Genomic DNA, 18146 nt, shown 5'->3' with positions numbered 1-18146 from the left:
ACGATATGCAATGTGTTCAGTTTCAAATAACCATCATTAGGGCTTTTCTCCTCCTTTCCAGAATACCTCCACTGCTTTAGTATGGTATTACTTTACCCTATCCTCTGGTGTGCACGCATTTCCCCACAGCTTGGTATCATCTGTGAACTTAATCATTGAGCTTTCCACCGCTTCATCCAAGTCATTAATAAATATGTTAAAGATCATGGGTCCAACCACAGGTCCCCGGGGGATGCCGCTGGAGATGGCCCTCCAGGATGAGGCCATCCTATTGATTACAACTCTCTGGGATTGGTCTGTAAGCCAGTTGTCCGCCCAGAACCTGGTCTGCTAATTCTACAGTCAGCCTTTTCTGCACGCTATAGTTGTACCATTTTAAATATTACAACTGAAGTGATGCAACCCTCATGCATAGATGCAGTTATGTCAATATAGACATGCTTATACCGATAGAGATTATTCTCATATGGAAGCCTTTACTGCTGTACTACTACTACTGGTATAATTACATTAGTAAAAATTGTATGCCTAAATATAACAGTTGTAACAGTGAAAAATGCTAGGTACACCAGACTTTGGTGAGGTTGTCTAAATTAGGATTTAAAGGTGTAATGTTATAAACTAACTAACTCCATCTGAATAACATTTGCAGAAAGTCAGCTTAAGGCACAGCAGTTGCCTCATGCTAAAAGTCAATTTCTTTGTCCTTAACTGGAGTTCTAGTTAAATCATATTACCCAGCACAATCTAAAATCACACCTTTAAATTTAAACCTTGGAAACATCTGCAAAGAGACTTAGGCTCTATTTGGGTGTAAGTGCCATATATATAATGGAAAACTATTCGTATTGACATTATTTAATGAGTAGGCTTGTTTTAACATGAATATCCTACTGAGCTTTAATGTACATATTTCAATGCTGTCTCCTTACTAGTTTTCAGTAAATGATAGTGTAACCCCAAATTCCAAAGGATATTGTTGTATAAGTGACTTTTACTGGAATAATGCCTGAGCATACATTAATATGGAAAACTGTACAGTTTGGTAACATCATCAAGATAGTCTGTTGTCCTTTATAGCAAAGGCAATGAAATAAAAGATTGTAAAACTGCTTTTACCTATATGGTCCCATTGATCTTCTTCCACATGGGCATTCAGTACATGGCTTCACTGAAATCAGGCAAAATTGCCTTAAATTCTTTAGGAGCAGGATCAGGTCCCATATGTCAAATATTAAAGCAATGGTAGCTCTTGACCATTGAGCTTTATTGGAATGTAATTACTTTAAGTACTGGCTGTTACTATGAAAAAGTTGGAATGCAATTATTGAGAGAGCATGTGGTATGCTTTCCATTGATTTGACTGTCCTGGTTGATTAAATTCCTCAGGATTTTTAATTTTCTGGTTCTAATCGTTGCCTTACATCTTTCTTGAAACTCTTTGTTGTAACTCATCTGCTTTCAAGTCCAGATTTATTTTTTAGTGCATTCAGATCCTCTGCAAACATTCCCTGTCATTGTGTGTTATCTGTCTCTGCAGATGGTTCTTTAGTGGAAAGTTTCTTCTGAGTGAATCCTGTAAATATCCTTCACACTTTTCAGAGGTCAAATATATCATCTCAAGGTCTAAATTGCTCTAACCAAGCAGTATTTTGACAAGAAGCACGTATCTTTTCCAGGGAGTTCTCTAGATTTTAGGCTTTTTCTTATCTCCAAGATAACTTTGCCTCCCTGCTTCTTTGCTCCCCAAAGAGAGAGCATCAGTCAGGATTCCATCATTCATAAATATACATTTTAGTTCCTTCACTTTCAGTGATGTAAATTAGAAACTACTTTGTCAAAGACAATAGAGTCAAACTGGTGTGAGTGAGAACTGAATCATAACTTTGAAGCTGTCTTCTGAATTCAGGGGTCTAGTGTAAAGGAATTGGTAAAGAATAGAAATAAATAACTTTCCAATAGGGCCAATAGGTAATATAAGACTTAGTGCAGAAAGTTCACATACAGGTTTTCCTCACTTTATGCGAGTTCTGTATGTGCGAATTTGCTTTTATGCGATGATCCTTTTTTATACCAAAAATATGCGAGGTAAAGTCACTCTTATGCGATTGGTATGGTGGAAGCCTGAGGTCAGGTGCTTTGTGCAGTGCATTGTGGGACTGACATACAACAAAATAAAGTCTCCTGTGTGGATCTGTACTCCTTGCTTGTTGTCTGCGACACGTTTTTCTGTAGTTGCCACCCCCATTATGGTAACATTCACAGCACCCCTCTGCTTGTGTGTATTGTCTGCTGTTAGTAGCAAAACTGACTTGTAAAAGTGGTAGAAATGAGTCTGGGGGTCAGTGGAGTCGAGGTCTTGGAACGTATCCCTATTTGTTATGTTGTAAATTCTCTTTATGCGAATTTGAGCTATACACCATTTTCCAGGAACACATGTACAGCCTAAAGTGAGGGAAACCTGTAAAGAGACTAATCCAGGGCATGCCTACAATATCTGAGTGGCTTGAGCACCAGGACAACAAGTGAATGTAAGTGCAGGTAACTGCCAGCTTCTCCAAGCAGAGTCTATGTACTGGAAAACCCACTGGGAGAGGAGGTCATAGTAGTGGAAAACAGCTAGATTCTCTCCTTTGTTCATATTTGTTGATATTTAATAGAGAACCAGTGTAGCATCAAAAGCCAGATGTCCTAGATGGGAAAAAATCATAGCCAGGGCAAATAGGGATATGCTGATACAGAACCTTGGCACCCTTTGGAAATATAGTAGGTATGGAGCTCAAGTGGAACTGCTGCCGGCCTCTAGTAATTCTCTATTTGGGTGTAAGTACTATATATATACATGTATATGGAAAACTATTCTTATTGACATTATTTAATGCGTAGGAAATAATTGAAGAATGTTCTTCTAGATTATGTTCTCACTGAAAGGAGATGTTTCTCTTTCTGTTGAGGTAACTACTGTACTGAAAAATCCCAGTGGAGGCAAAGAACCAGTAAGTTTTATTGGAAAGAGGATTGGGGGGGGGGGTCAACTGTATACCTCCTGCTTGTGGTTGACTTACCTCATTTACCCCACAGTAAAACCACAGTACATTCCACTCACTTGGATTGTAATGTGCATCTGTTACCCCATGGTAAAAATACACCTTTTCTTTAGCAGGAAGACAAAGCCCCAAGGTGAATAACCTCTGCATCTCCAGGAGATTCACCTTAGACAAGAGAAGTATAATTTACATCTTCTTGTATCAGTGTCAGTGAATCTGGCACTAAGTGCTTAAGGCACTTAAATGGGAATTGTTGCCATATTGCTTTGCCTATTGTCTTAAAACCAGAGGGTACTTTGAACTGTAATAGGTTAATTTGTCTGCCTTTTTGCTAAGCCATGTAACCACGTGGCTGCATGGATTGTCTTGTAGAGTGACAGCACAAATAAAAGTTCTTGCATGTTTAAGGTGACTCTACTGTGCCCAGAATTTGTAGTCTGAGCTGAAGAGAATTGTGGCCAAATTCTGATGCAACCAAAGCTTAATAATTTCAGAGAGACCAGGATGTTCCCCTTTCTGATCCAGAAGCAATCTAGTGTGGAGAGAGCTGTTCTTACAGGAATTTTAGAAGTGGAGTAGTGACATCTTTAAGATATAGGACAATAAGGAATGTCTTATTGACTGAAACCAACAGTATCCTGTATTTCTATATGGTATGCTGCTCCCAAAGACCTTTGTGGCTTGTTTTTTATGTAATTTGGGTAAGATGGCACATTCAACCAGGATTCCAGTTATGGAGTTATGATGAGATAGATGCGGATTATGAGACATGGTGGAATGGTTGACGTGACTGAACTATAGACATGGATGAGTATAGCTCACTCAAGAAGTATAGGCTGTGAAGAAAAATTAGATGTGTTGCCTGATATATAAGGGCACATGTTCTGAGGTGCAGTGGGGTAAGAATGCTGAAAGCCTCTGGGTGAAGGTCAAAGGAGAGCAGCAGGTCTTGATAGGTGTCTGCTATAGGCTAGGGCTGTGTGAAGCTTCAGTAGCCTATTCAATTTGAGAATTGGCCTAATTCAGCAGCCGAATCTTTGAATCTGAATTGAATCGGGAGACCCATGAATCTCTCCAAATCAAATCGGAGGCCTCCAAATTGATTCAGAGAGATTCAGAGATTCGGCCATAGACTGTACAGGCAGGCACTAGGCAGTGTTGGCAGGAGCAGCCAGGGGAGCAGCCAGACGAGCCCTGGCTTGAGCTGGCAGCCCCAAGAGAAGCCACAGCTTGTCCAGCTGCGCCCCCCACCCCAGTTGTCCCCCAACTGGGGTGAGGCAGGCAGGGCTGGCAGCCCCAGGAGATGCTGCGGGGCCTGGGGGGGAATGATCAGGAGCTTGGGGAATTGAACTGGGGAATCAAACCAGGAGCTGGGGGAAATGATCAGGGGCTGAGGGAATGAATAGGAGCTTCCCCTCAGCTCCCGGTTTGATTCCCCAGCTTTCTGTTTGATTCCCCAGTTCCCAGTTCAATCCCCCAGCTTCCAATCATTCCCTCCAGCCCCCACCGCTTGCCCTGGGGCTGCCAGCACTGCCTGCCTCACCCCAGCAGGGGGGCAGCTGGGGAAGCAGCTGGATGAGCTGCAGCTTCTCCCGGGGCTGCCGGCTCAAGCTGGGGCTTGTCCAGCTGCTCCCCCAGCTGTTCTCACCGGCACTGCCTGCCTGTATAGTTTATGGTCAAATAAAATTTGGTGCTGAATATCTTCAGATTTAGATTCAGCTGAATCAAATCGGGACAGTGAGTCAAATCACGGAATTGAATCACTGTCCCTCCGAATTGCCCAATTCAAATCCAAAGTGAACACTTTCTGCTCCATGCAGGCCTACTATAGGCCACAAAACCTGGAGGAGGTGGATTAGTCCTTCTTGAAAAACTGCTATAAGCTTCCAAATCACAGGACTTGGTTCTCTCATGGGATTTTAATTACTGGGACAACTGCTAGCAGGGAAACACAGCAGTACACAAGCAGTCCAGCAAATTCTTGGAGTGTGTTAGGGATAACTTTTTGATACAGCTGGTAGAGAGGCCAACGAGGGGGAAGCTCTTCTTGACTTGCTGCTCACAAACAAGGAGGAATTGTTTGAGACTGTGAAGGTAAATTCCACGAGGGTGGACAGTAACTTGAGTGACATGACAGTGACCGTGAAATGTTCAGGCATCTATACACGTGCTCCAGAGTGTGAGTGGGGAGGGAGGGGAGAGAGAATGTTTTAATATGAGCTGCTTTGGGGAACTGCTCTAATTAAAACACTTGCAGTGTCTTGCACTTCAAAATGGCTGTGGGGGTACTTTAACTAAAGCTCATTTTATGAGCTTTAGTTAAAGCACCCCTGCAACCATTTTGAAACGTGGGGACACCGAATACACATGACGGTGAGACTGCTGGAGTGTTCTAGTTAGAATGTGTCAGAACGGGCATCCCTTATGTGTACAGGCACCCAGCATTCAAGATCCTAAGGGAAGGAAGGAGAATAGCACAATTAAGACACTAGCCATCAGAAAAGCACATTTTAACAAACCTAGGAAAATGGTGAGCAGGATCCTGTGGGAGGCAAGTCTGAGGGGAAAAGGAGTCCAGGAGAACTGGCAGAACTTTGGGGAGGCCCTCTTCTGAGCGCAGGAGCAAGCTATCCTGATGTGACAGAAGAATGGGAAGTGCAACAGGAGGCCATCTGAGTTAGTCAGCAGTCTCTTCAAAGAGCTGAAACTCAAAAAAAGGGAATCCTATAAAAAGTGGAAACTGGATCATAGCAGTAAGAAAGCATATAAGAGTATCACACAGGTGTGCAGGGAGAAAATTAGGAAGACCAAGGTACTATTTGAGATGTAGCTGGCAAGGGACATAAAATACAATAACAAGGGATTTTACCAATACAAATACAAGGGTAAGAGGAAGACCAAAGAAAACATAGGTCCCTGACAGGGTGTAGAAGACAATCTAGTTACAGATGATGCAGAGAAGGCTGAACTATTTCATGCCTTTTTTTACTTCAGTCTTCATATATAGGGGCAGCTACCAGATTGTGTGTGCAGATGGCAAGATAGGGAGGGAGATAAACAGCTTAGAGTAACTGCAGAACAGGTTAGGGATTACTTAGAGAAACTAGATACTTTCAAGTTGGCAGGGTTGGATGGGATGCATCATATAGTACTGAAGAAAGTAATTTTAGAGCCTTTAGCTCTCATTTTTTAGAACTTGTGGGTGTTGGGTGAGGCCTTGGATGATTGAAAAAAGTAAAAAATAGTGACCTTCTTTAAGAAAGGGAAGAAGGATTCGGGGAATTACAAACCATTCACCCAGATCTCAATACCTGAAAAGATCATGGGGCAGGTAGAAGAGAACAAGCTGATTGGGAACAGCCAGCATGGATTCACTAAGATCAAGTTATGCCTGACGGACCTGATTTCTTTCTTTGATAAGGTGACAGGTTCTGTGGATGGTCAGGGAGCAGCAAATGTGATATACTTTGACTTTAGCAATGCTTTTGGTTCTGTCTCTCATGGCATTCTCATTAATACAGACTAGATGAAAGTATTGTAAAATGGATACAAAACTGGCTGGATCACCATGCTTAATGAGTAGTCAACCACGGCTTAATGTCTAGTTGGGAGGAGGTATCACATGAGGCTTCCCAGGCATCTGTCCTAGGTCCAATATTACTCAACATTATTCATGAATGATTTGGATGATGAGATTGAGTGTGTGCTTAGTAAAGTTATGGATGATGCTAAATTGGGTGGAGTTGCAGACACTTTGAAGGGCAGGTCTAGAAGCCAGAATGACCTGGTTAGACTGGAGAAATGGTCTGTAATCAATTAGAGGAGATTCAACAAGGTAAGTACAAAGTCCTGCACTTGGGACAGTCTAATTGCATGCATAAATACAGATTTGGGAAACAGTGGTTAGGCTGCAGTACTGCAGAGAAGGACCTGGGGATTACAATAAACCATATGCTGAATATGGTCAACTCTGTGCTCTTGTTGCAAAAAAAAAAGGTCAACAGCATAATAGGTTGCACTAACAAGGAGTGGCACTTGCAAATCAAAGGAAGTAATCCTTTCACTCTGTTCAGCATTGGTGAGGTCTCACTGGGAGCATTGTGTCTAGTTTCAGGCCCCACACTCCAAGAGGAGTGTGGACAGATTGGGAAGAGTCCAGTGCAGAGCAACAAAAATAATTAGATGGTTGCATGATGCCTGGGAAGCAAGACTTATAAGGAAAAGCTGATAAAACTAGGGTTGCTTCGTATGGAGAAGAGAAGACTGAGGATGGATTTGATAACAGTCTTCAAATACCTGGAGGAATATTGAAGAGAGGATAGAAGGCTGTTCCCTGTGACTGTAGGGGACAGGACTAGGAGCAATGGCCCTAAACTTCAGCAGAGGAAATTAAGGTTGGAGATTAGGAGGAACTTTTTGACTATGGGGTGGAGCAGGCTACTTTAAGAAGTTGTGGAATCTCCATCCTTGAAAATTTTCAAGACCAGGTTGGACAGATGAGTTGGTTTAGTTAGGAGCAACCTGTCTTGAGCAGGGAGCTGGACTAGATGACCTTGTGAGGTCCATTTCAGTGCTAATTTCCTCTGTTATGATTCTATAATTATCTGAACTCCTGGGTGACAGCTAATATCTTTAGATAGCTGGGAATTTCTATGAGCTTGAATTGGGAGAAAGAGAAAATAGATCACAGACATGTTTTTAGAAAAGGAGGTTTGAATAGTAGTTTGGCAAATTCAATAATTATTGCCATACTTTGCCATTAATTAATTTTATGACAATATACTTGTGATTACATGTAAGTGTATTGTATTATATTATAAGCTAATTTAAAAGATCCTATGTATATGGACCTACCACATTTGGGGTGGCTGCCCTCTGATTTATAGTCTGTGCCTGGTGCTATTTGCCATTTTTGTGGCGGAGCGTGGGGCCCCTTTGGCTGAGGGGCCCCAGAAGTCCCACCATTTGTCAATCTCTGGGGAGTGGTAAGACTTCTGGGGTTGCTTGGGAGAGCCCGCTGCACTCTGCCATGAAAATCTCCTCCCCCCCACCCCCCGCCCCCATGTTTCAGGACACCAGGGCTTCCCATTATTTTCTGTTTGCAGCTCCCCCTATTTTTCTCCCCTGCTTGCTGGCTGTTTCCACACTTTTTTGTCGGACTGGGCTTTTTTGCAGGCGACCTACTGATTTCACAGTTTCTGCGAAAATCACAAAATTGCAATTTCAGTAGGTCACTACCTATGCAGGTTGCATCCACTCCAGAGCTAGTAAATGTCAGTCTAAGCCAATGAGCAAATTTGCCATCCAGGGAAGGTAGAATGAAGTTCCCAACAACCATTCAGTTCAATGCTTTTCTCTCAGTCCCGACTTTATTTTCAAACAAAAGTTCTGAAACAGGAAACAAGAACTCATGCTAGTGGATGCCATTTAACTACTTGAGGGCTCCTTAAGCTTCTGTCACTTGGGAAGGGAGAGGATACACCTTTCCTTTTTCATAGTTTTTCCTAGGTACTAGTGTGAGACCCACAACAAGTCTCACTTTCTTGCTATCCCTGTCCCAGAGTCGGGAAACTTTATCTCTCGTTACCTCTCAGTCATACACCTACTCCCAGTCATGTGTTCTTTGACTGCTTCCTGCACCCACGCATCACAACAAGTACATTTTGTATAAATGTACCACAGTGCACGGTGCCTGCCTTGGTGCAGTCTGACTTGGTGTTGCCTCTGCAATATTAATTCTGTCCCCTTTGTACCTGTCCTGTATACTGAATGAAATAGTTGTCCTATGGGAATAAAATGTGATTGCTGAGTTGGAGGCTGGGTTACACTGGGTGCATCCACACGTGTCCCCGACTGCACAGTTGTTAGTGCACCATCATTTAGTACTTGCTGAAGTACAGTAACTGCCATTACTGCGTAGTCTTGGCAGTGCGTGGGTTGTTTCTGACCCTACTACACGCTAGTGTCAGCGTCACATTTAATGTTTGCCAACACTATGTTCCTGTAGCAATGAGCAACTCATGTAGACGCACCTAATATATATGCACAAACTTTGCTGTCCTCCTTTAAGTTTACCCGCTTCACTTGCTCTGTTGGTTCTCAAGTGTCTGCTACTTCTGCTTTAGTAGTGCCATGGGCTTGGCCTTAGAATGTATATGCTGTGTTATTATTTTGACTGGTTGCTGCAGTTTTGTTAAGGAGCGTAAGAAATAGATTTATATCTTAGCAGTACCTGAATGGAGTTTCATGGGACAAAGCTATTTAGTCAGAAGGATTTCGTTCTGCCAAAGGCTTTCTGGAGGTCTTTAAACTTCTCAAAACAAGATTTAGGAATATAAAGAACATATTATGTGGAAAGCAGCACCAAGCAACTTAAAGCTAAGAGTTCTCTACCAACTCCACTTATAATGCAGTACAGGGAGTAATATTTTTAATGTTAACATTATGCAAAAATCCTAAATGTAAGATATTCAGGTTGCATAATTTAGAAAGTAAACAAAAAGCATTTGCTCATCCTTCAGACAGCCTACTTCAGCTATTGTGGATCAGAACAGGAGGAACAGGTTGAGCCATAAACTCTTGTATTGTTTCAACCGGGGCAGCCTTTCTCTTCCACCAAAGTTAAAAGGCAACAATTTGGGAAATAATGACTCAAAAGTCAAAACAATTGCATATCCAGGAGATGTATTTTTGAATACTTCAGGAAACATGCCAAGAAATCATTTGAATTGGTTAAAGTGTATTAATTGAGCCAGGATCAAGAAGAAACATTCACTTAAGAAATAAGTGTAAAGGTTACAAAAATGGAAAGAAAAGTATAGCGTGCAATGGAAATGGCAGATTTTTGGGGGGGTTCTGATGAAGTTTGTGAAAATTGTCACAGTTACCCTATGGTACTCTATTCAGAGCCACAGTTACCCTATGGAACTCTTTTACTAATTGTTTAATGGAAATTCCAGTAACTTAGTATAATTTTAACAGGAAACTTTTGTGAAGTGGGTGGTGGTGAGCTTTGCCAGAATGCTTGGTCCTTTTGAGAAGGCGACAGGAGGCTTTGCTCCATTGCTCCTGTTTTCCTGGGAATTGGAGCACTGGAGCAGCTGCTACTCCCCACCCTTACCCCAGATCACTCGGTCTTGGGAAACCACAAGGGGCAGGGGACGGCAGTTGCAGGCTGAGCACCTATACTGCTCCCTCTTTTGTAATCTCCTCTGTTAGAAATGAGTGCCTGTTTGTGGGCTATAAATACATGATAATTACAATATTTCACCCTTGCATTGCTTTATTCCTATGATGGCCCTTTTCATGTATTAATGTTCGGCCACTACTCATTTTCACTATAAAGCCAATTTACAAATCATGAAATTGTTATGATTTCCTTGATGGCGCTGTTTGTTAAATATAATGTTTGTAAAATGTTATTCAAGCTACAGGTACTGTTTGTTTATTTATTTTCTAATCACAATTCCTGAATGATAGTAAATATGACCAGATTCACTTTTAAAGTGACTACTTGTTTCACTGAAAATTGTCTTAAGTTTCTGTGGGTTATGACTATTCTGATTTTATAATACTTCTGTGGTCAGTTGTTTCAGTCTCTGCAAAATGTGCTTGAAAACTTCTCTTTAGAATTCAAGCCAGTTGCAAAAAAATTAAATAAGGTTTGGGAAATGGAGTACATTTGATAAAACTGTAAATATCAATTGAATAATAATTTTTTACCTTAAAACAGAACAAATTGTTTTATTCTATAAATCAGCTGTCACATGGCAAGGAATTCCTTATTCTAATTTATTCTTATATTCCTTATTCTAATTTAACTGTTCATAATTTCAGAAACTCATAATTGATGAAAGCAAAATAAAATGTAGAATTAAGTCAGAGAGGGGTTTTTTAACCTTATATTTAGGTTTTATGTGTATATTTGTATTGGTTTCTCTCTTTCACACAGAGCATGAGTTGAGCATTTTTCCAAAGCCACAAAATGCTAGTTAATGGAATGGGAGTGACTTCTGGACCCACCCCTTTCTTATTTTTAACATACTGTTAACTGGGCAAACAAACAGATTTGCAATGCCATCATGGGCACCATGAAAAACACTTGAAATGTGTAATAAAAATGCTTTATATTATTAAATTTCTCCAGTGATTAAAACCATATCATAATGGCAGACATCTGTTGGACAACTTATGTGGTTACTTATTGTCTTGGTATGTGAGAAAATCCTGGAGGCTGTATGTCTCAGCCCTTCTCGCCCCTGGTGCACTGAGGATGCACAGGAAATTAAGCATATGCTCAGTGGTGGAGCTATAATAACATGGAGGTTTGGTAAAACCTGTTGAAATCAAACAGTACCTTTACATATTCTAGGCCTTGTGGAAGACAAAATGAAGGGAACTGGCTGAGACCTGCCTTTCTGCTTGATTTGATTTTTTTGATTTGATTGACTGAGAATCGGGGTTGACAGGTGGCTTGATGAACAAGAGTAGATGACAAGCATTACATCAAAATCTAGATATCATTTCAGCCATTCTCCTTATTTACCTCGTTCACTGAGAATCTTCTTGAAAGAAAAATGATTTTTTGTCTGTAGAAAACAGCCTATAAAAACCATTAATAGGAGTTCTTTTCACTAATTCTCTTTTAAAAATTAAATGATCTTTCCCTTTAATTTTTCATTCCTGGCTTTTAAAATGAAATACTCCTCTTGTTAGTGTGAAGGATTGCATTCCTGTAAACACTACTGGCAACTTTTTAAAAAGAGAATTGCTTTAAAATCAAAATAAAAGAATAATACCCCAGGCTGTTAATATACACCAAAGCTTTTTTTTTTTGTAGACATTTAAGAGTAAGTTTGCTTATTATTACCTCAAGTTAATTTCAGAAGTTTTGTGAGTATACATTTAATGGTCACTATTAAAAAGTCACCAAGGAAATATTTATTCACATAGCATACTGTAAATATGAAGAGCTTTAGACTGCTAGAGCTATGGTAACAGCATAGCAAGATACATTTGTAGGGATAACAAGTGTATCCAGAGTTTTATAATAGTAAGGAGTTAAACCTTTGTGTCAGGACATGAGTCAACCTCCAGCTAATGAGGGTTAGGAAAGAATTTTCCCTGAGGGTAGGTTATTTCATAGCTGCTTATTCCTGTGCTATGTGCCACTAAATCTGAAAGTTAGTATTGGTCATTGCTTGAAATTGGTAGCGAAGTAGATGGATCATAGATGGCTCCAGAATGGCAGTTCCTGCATTATAGTAGCACCCACAGAGTAGTGCTAAAAATACTGCCAGTTCCTTTTTCTTTGATTTGATTAAACTTGTATCAAGGTAAACAAGAGCTCCACAAAAACATAGGCTGCTCTATGCAAACCTTTCTAGGGCTGCTGCATGTTACCATCCCTTCATCCTTGCCTCTTTGAGACATTATCCCTTGCTAAGCTCTGGTGATCATAGTCATGTATGCCACCAGACTTCCATAAATCTTTATGGCTCCTTTGTGCTATGCTGGACCTGCATCTTAGTTTTGCCTAGTAAAGCAAGGTCTTGGACTTAGTCCTACAGTGCTCACTTACGCTGTTCCCAGAATATTCTGCAGCACAGGTGAGGGTATCAGAATAGTCTATGGGTTACTGGCATGTTGGTTCTTGGTTCATTACACAAAGAAAGCAGGATTAAGGTAGCATTATGTAGGTGGAATATACACATTTTTGTATTTCCTACTTAGTCCAACTTTCCTGCGATCGCATGACGGGTTACTGCTCCTCAAAGACAATGAATCTATCCAAGTGAGATGGAAAAAGCACCTTGAGGCACTCTTGAACTGTGAGTCGACTCTGGTGGTTACCACCACTGAGTCCATCCCCCAGCACCCTGAAAGGGGATCCCTTGTCAACTCTTCTATCCTAAAAGTATGGCATGCCATCAAGAAAACCAACAGCAAGGCTACTGGACCAGATGGGATACCTGCTGAAATATGGCTGGCAGCGAAGAACTGGTACCAAGTCTTCATAAATTTATTCTCTGAATTTGGAACAATGAACAGATCCCTGGAGACCTGAGGAATGCCAGCACTATGACTATCTTCAAGGAAGGAAAGAAGGCTGTGTGTGGGAACTCTTGAGGTATCACTCTCCTTTCCACAGCAGGGAAAATCCTTACCTGCATCCTCCTGAACCATTTTCTACCTCTTGCTGGAGAAGTTCTGCCAGAATCTCACTGTGGTTTCAGACCATTCCATGGGGCAACTGCCATGATCTTGGTTGCTTGCCAGGTCCAAGAAAGGTGTCGGGAACAACACCAGGACCCGTATATAGCCTTCATTGACCTTACTAAGACCTTTGATTCCATCAAGCATGAAGCTTTGTGGAAAGTACTGGCCAGATTTGGATGCCTTGAAAAGTACACCAAGGTTCTGAGGCTTCTCCATGGCCAGATTACTGAGGCTGTGCAGTGTAGTTGATCATCAGGGATCCTGGTTTTCCCTAATAAAAAATAGAAGAGTCTCTGATTAAAACCTCCCAAAGCCGTGATTAAAATGAAAGGCGCCCAACAGCTCCTCCCTGCCCTGCTGGAGGAGGATCCCAGCTGCCAGGGCTACGGGGTCAGGGACCATGGTCTGCAGCCCCCTGCCCCCAGCAGGAGGTGGTGGCTGTTGCAGTAGAGCAGAGCCTGGCTCCTCCCGCACACTGCCTACTTGCTGCAGGCTTGGGGGTGGGGGGGGCAGGGGGGGGCTCCCCATGATGTATGCTGTCCCAGGGGTCGGGGGGACCCATGCTGCCCTGATCTGTGTACGGGCCAGGGGTGGGCTTGGGTCCTGCCCTGCTGCCCTCCCTTGTCGCCTTCACAGCCCAGTGGGTGTGACCTGGAACAGCAGGGCACAGTGGAGCCACACAGGAAGGCTGCTTGCAGGTGTGAGCTTAATGCTGCCCTGGTGATGTGTCTCCTGCATGCATGGCAGCAAAGGGGCAATTGCATGGGCAGGGGATGCATTGCCGGGGCATCTCAGAGCTCTTAGCAGCAGGCAGCTTTCCTGCATGGCCCCATTGCCCTGCAGTGCCAGGTCAGACCTGCCAGGCTGCAGAGGCACTGGTGGAGGGCAGCAGGGTGGGAGCCCGAGACCACAGGGGGCAGTGTGCATCTGTCCCTACCCCACACACAGATCTGGGGGGGCATGGGTCTTTCCTGCCCACCTGGGAGTGCACACAGTGGTGGAAAGCCAGCCTCACCCTTCCACCCCCTGGATGAGCCACCCGCAGCCCAGTTCCACTCCCTACCAGGGTCCTGCAGCCACACATTGTGGACCCAGACCCTGAGCCCCATGAACTGCCCGACTGGGCAGCAGCCCCAGCCCCACACAACCTCCTCTCTCCCTATGGGGGCCTCTATTTTTCTCCTCCCCACACTTACCTGTGGGAGCTGCTCTCCAGGCTTCCTGGAGGCCATGTGTGTATACATGCACATGGTGCCCCCTGCCTGATCACCCTCCTCCCACTCCCTCCCAGCCCTTTGCAGGCTGGAACTCTGCCAGCATGTAGAGAGCTCTTTGCAAAACTGCAAACTCCATGGGTTTCTCTGTTAAAATGAGAAATCCATGTTTTCTTCCAGTAAGGGCGCTAACCTGCATTTTACTCCATTTTTCTGTGGGAAATGGAAAACCCGGATCCCTGTTGATCAGAGACAGATCCATTTGTCATCTGAACTGGGGTCAAGCAGGGATGTGTCATCATCCCAGCTCTATTCTCCTTTTTTATTTGATAGTCATCCTGGTTCAAACTAAGGATGGCTTTCTTTCTGGAATTGACTTTTGAATCCCAAATGGATGGAGGGCTCCTCAATCTGGGTCATTCTTGCTCCAAGACCAAAGTACTAAAAGCAACTGTCCTTGACCTTCAGTATGCCAATTACTGCACCCTTCTTGCTTACACCGAGAAAAACCTCCAGGCCATGTTGGATTTTTTTGGAGAAGCCTACCTAACTTTGGGTCTCTCTCTCAACATTGAGAAGACTGCCATGGGCCATGGATGTGACCCTATCCCACCAAATTACCATTAAGGAAAAGGCCCTGGAGGTAGTTGAGAACTTCTCTTACCTTGGTAGCCACCTCTCTCAGAGAGTGAGCGTTGGAGTGATCTAGCACGAGATCCAGTGCACAAGTGCCTCCTCTGGGAAATTGTTTCAGCATGTGTCTACTCATCACTCTCTCAGAAACACCAAGATCCAGGTCTACAATGCAGTCATAATACTGACTCTCCTCTACAAGTGTGAAACATTGGTGACCTACTGTTGTCATCTCAAAAACCTCTTGAAGTATCACCAAGAATGCTTTCCAAAAATCCTGGGCATCAACTGGGAAGATTTTCACAAACACCAGTGTCCTGGCTAGTGTTACCAGTATTGAGTTAGTTTTTATTTAATGTATGTGGTTTCAGCCATCTTAAGGTGATGTCATCACCAGTGTGAACAGCTTGTAGGCCACCAAGTAGCATAGTAAAAGGACACGAGTCAACAATGTGGGACATGGATTGAGCTTTTCCCCAAGGGCATTTGTTGTCATTGTGAAGGCCTCATTGGTATAAGTTTGAGGTATAGTGACCCTGTACAGTTAAAAAATGGTTGACAGTGCCCAATAATAGTGTGGCCAGTTAGAATCTGGTTGACTGATTATAGGGTCAGAGATTATGTGGTGATTGATTGGGGCTTGTGTTGACAATTTTTCATAGCATCGAGTAAATAAGAAAAAGTCAGAGGGTTTTGAAAAGGTGGACCATATTGGATGTCTGGAGGGGAGCTGCACTATTCGTGGGTGGAATATGTCTCAATGTACTGGCAGGATAGGGTAATCATGGAGTCTGGCTAGTAAGTTCACTATGATATTTCTATGGTGGGTATAATGGGGAGCAATGCTACTGAGGATGGGTAACCATGGGAGTGGAGTTGGATGCAATGTGCCTGACACAAGAGGCATTGTAGTTGGATGATCCTCAAGCAGTAACTTGGCTGGACTGGACATTGTGTGCTGACACCCAACTCTCTACTTCCAGCTTCATAGCAGCCTGAGATCTTGCAGTGGCCAGAGGAAATATTACAAGAACACTTTGAAGACATACCTCAAGAAAATGGATGCCGGCATCAAGAGTTGGGAGAAACTGGCTGCCAGCTGACTCCAATGGCACTACAAGCTCAATGAAGCAGCAGCCCATTTTGAGGTAAAATGTCTTACCTTCAAAGCAAAGAAGAGAGCATGGAGGAAAGAAAAGGAGAGGAATCCCAGCCTACAGATTACTCTCTTCTAAGGAAAGACCTGCAACTTCTGTGGACAGATTTGTGGCTCAAGTATTGGACTCTTAAGTCATCTCATGACCCATCAATGAGCTGTGGTTGAGATCATCCTCGAATTGAGGGATTGTTGCTACCACTGTTTTTTTTTTTTTTTTTTTTTTTAAGATGTTTAATTTTGTTCACTTTTCCTCATTCTGGAAGGACACGGTAGGAATCCTGGTTTTCCCTGATAAAAAAAATGGCAAATTCTCTGATAAAAGCCCCCAAATATGTGATTAAAATTAAAGACTCCCTTGCCCTGCTCATGCCCCTCACTCCCCCCACAACAGCTCCCCAGCCCAACTAGTGCCCCTCCCTCCCTGCCACAACCTCCCAGCCCTGCTTGTATCTCTTGCCCCCCACCCATAGCTCCTGCCCCCCAGCCTTGCCGGAGAGGGCCCCCAGCTGCCAGGGCTATAGGGCCAGGGACCCAGGTCCACAGCTCCTTGCCTCCAACAGAAGGCAGTGGCTGCAGCAGCAGAAGGAGCTTGGAGTTAACTCCCCCACTGCTGCCTCCCTGCTGCGGGCTCAGGTGGGGATGGGGTTGGCTCCTGGAGGAGAGAAGGGATCTGTGGCCCCCAGATCTGTGTGTGTGGGGGAAGGGACGGGGTGGGTGTGCATGCAGGCTCATGGTCCCAGCCCTTCTGCCCTCCGCTGGGGCCTCCACAGTGCAGCATGTGTGACCCAGCATGGCAGGGCACAGCGGGGCTGCTCAGGAAAGCTGCTTGCCTTTGCAAGCAACATGCTGCCCTGACTACTCTTCCCCTGTGTGCACAGGGGCCGTGTAGGCAGCAGTGCAGCATTGTGCCCCTTGCTGCTGTCCCCACCTGCTGAGGAAGTGTGGTCAGGGCAGTGTGGAGCTCAGAGCAGCAGGCAGCTTTCCTGTGTGGCCCTGCTGTGCCCTGCTGTGCTGGGTCATACACCCTGTGCTGTGAAGGCCCTGGGGGTGGGCAGCAGGGCTGGGAGCATGAGCCTGTAGTGTCCCCCTGCCCTGCCCCCACCCTGCACACAGATCTGGGGGGTACAGGTCCTCCCTGCCCCCTGGGAGTGCATGCTGTGGTGGGGACTGGCACTACCCCTTGCCCCCAACAAACCCAGTCTGTGGTGCATGGACCAGGAGCTGTGTGTTGTGGGCTGAGCAGGCTCCATGCCTCCTTCTGAAGCTTCCTGCACTCCTGGGGGAAGCTGCACATGGAGGCATGAAGCTCACCTGGCTTGGCCTGACCCATGGTGTATGGACTAGGAGCTGCACACTATTGGACCGAGCAGGCTCCGCGCTTCACTGTGTAGCTTCTCTGAAGGGCTGATAGTGCACTGCTCCAAGTCCAGGTGCCACCAGGCGGTGGGCACTCCTGTGGGAAGCTGACTCAGGGCTGAGGGAGGAGGGAGGTGTTGGGGAAAGACATGGAGTGCCCACCCAGCCAGCGGTACATAGACCTGGAGCAGCGCACTATTGGCCCGTCAGGGAAGCTGCACAGGGAAGCAGGGAGCCTGCTTGGGCTGATAGTGCGCCACTTCTGGTCCACATGCCTGGAGGGTACTCCATGTGGGGCTTCCCCCAAAACCTCCATGCTCCCTCAGCCCCCAGTCACACACCTATGCCCTGCCCCCCACCTGCCCCACTGTCTCTTCCCCCAGCCTTGGCAGTCACCCACACCCACACCTGCCACCCAGGGTCCTCCCAGCTCTGCTGGTGCCCCCCAGCCATGATCCGTAACCCCCGCAGTCCTCTGCAAGCCGCACTTACCTTAGGCTTCAGGAACCAACAATGAGC

General features: G+C 44.5%; 1 long non-coding RNA gene across 1 annotated transcript; it reads left to right on the top strand.

The window, feature by feature from the left end:
* The first annotated feature begins 2920 nt into the window (after positions 1-2920).
* Positions 2921-11119, top strand: LOC109296808. Its single transcript, XR_002097066.1, has 3 exons — positions 2921-2996; positions 3161-3226; positions 10999-11119. It is a non-coding gene; the product is annotated as an uncharacterized LOC109296808 (long non-coding RNA).
* The last annotated feature ends 7027 nt before the right edge of the window (positions 11120-18146 follow it).

This window comes from Gavialis gangeticus, unplaced genomic scaffold, assembly GCF_001723915.1.
Source record: "Gavialis gangeticus isolate Ggan-Ray unplaced genomic scaffold, GavGan_comp1, whole genome shotgun sequence".
In the NCBI taxonomy this organism is placed as follows: domain Eukaryota; kingdom Metazoa; phylum Chordata; order Crocodylia; family Gavialidae; genus Gavialis; species Gavialis gangeticus.
This window is presented reverse-complemented; position numbering and strand designations above follow the sequence as displayed.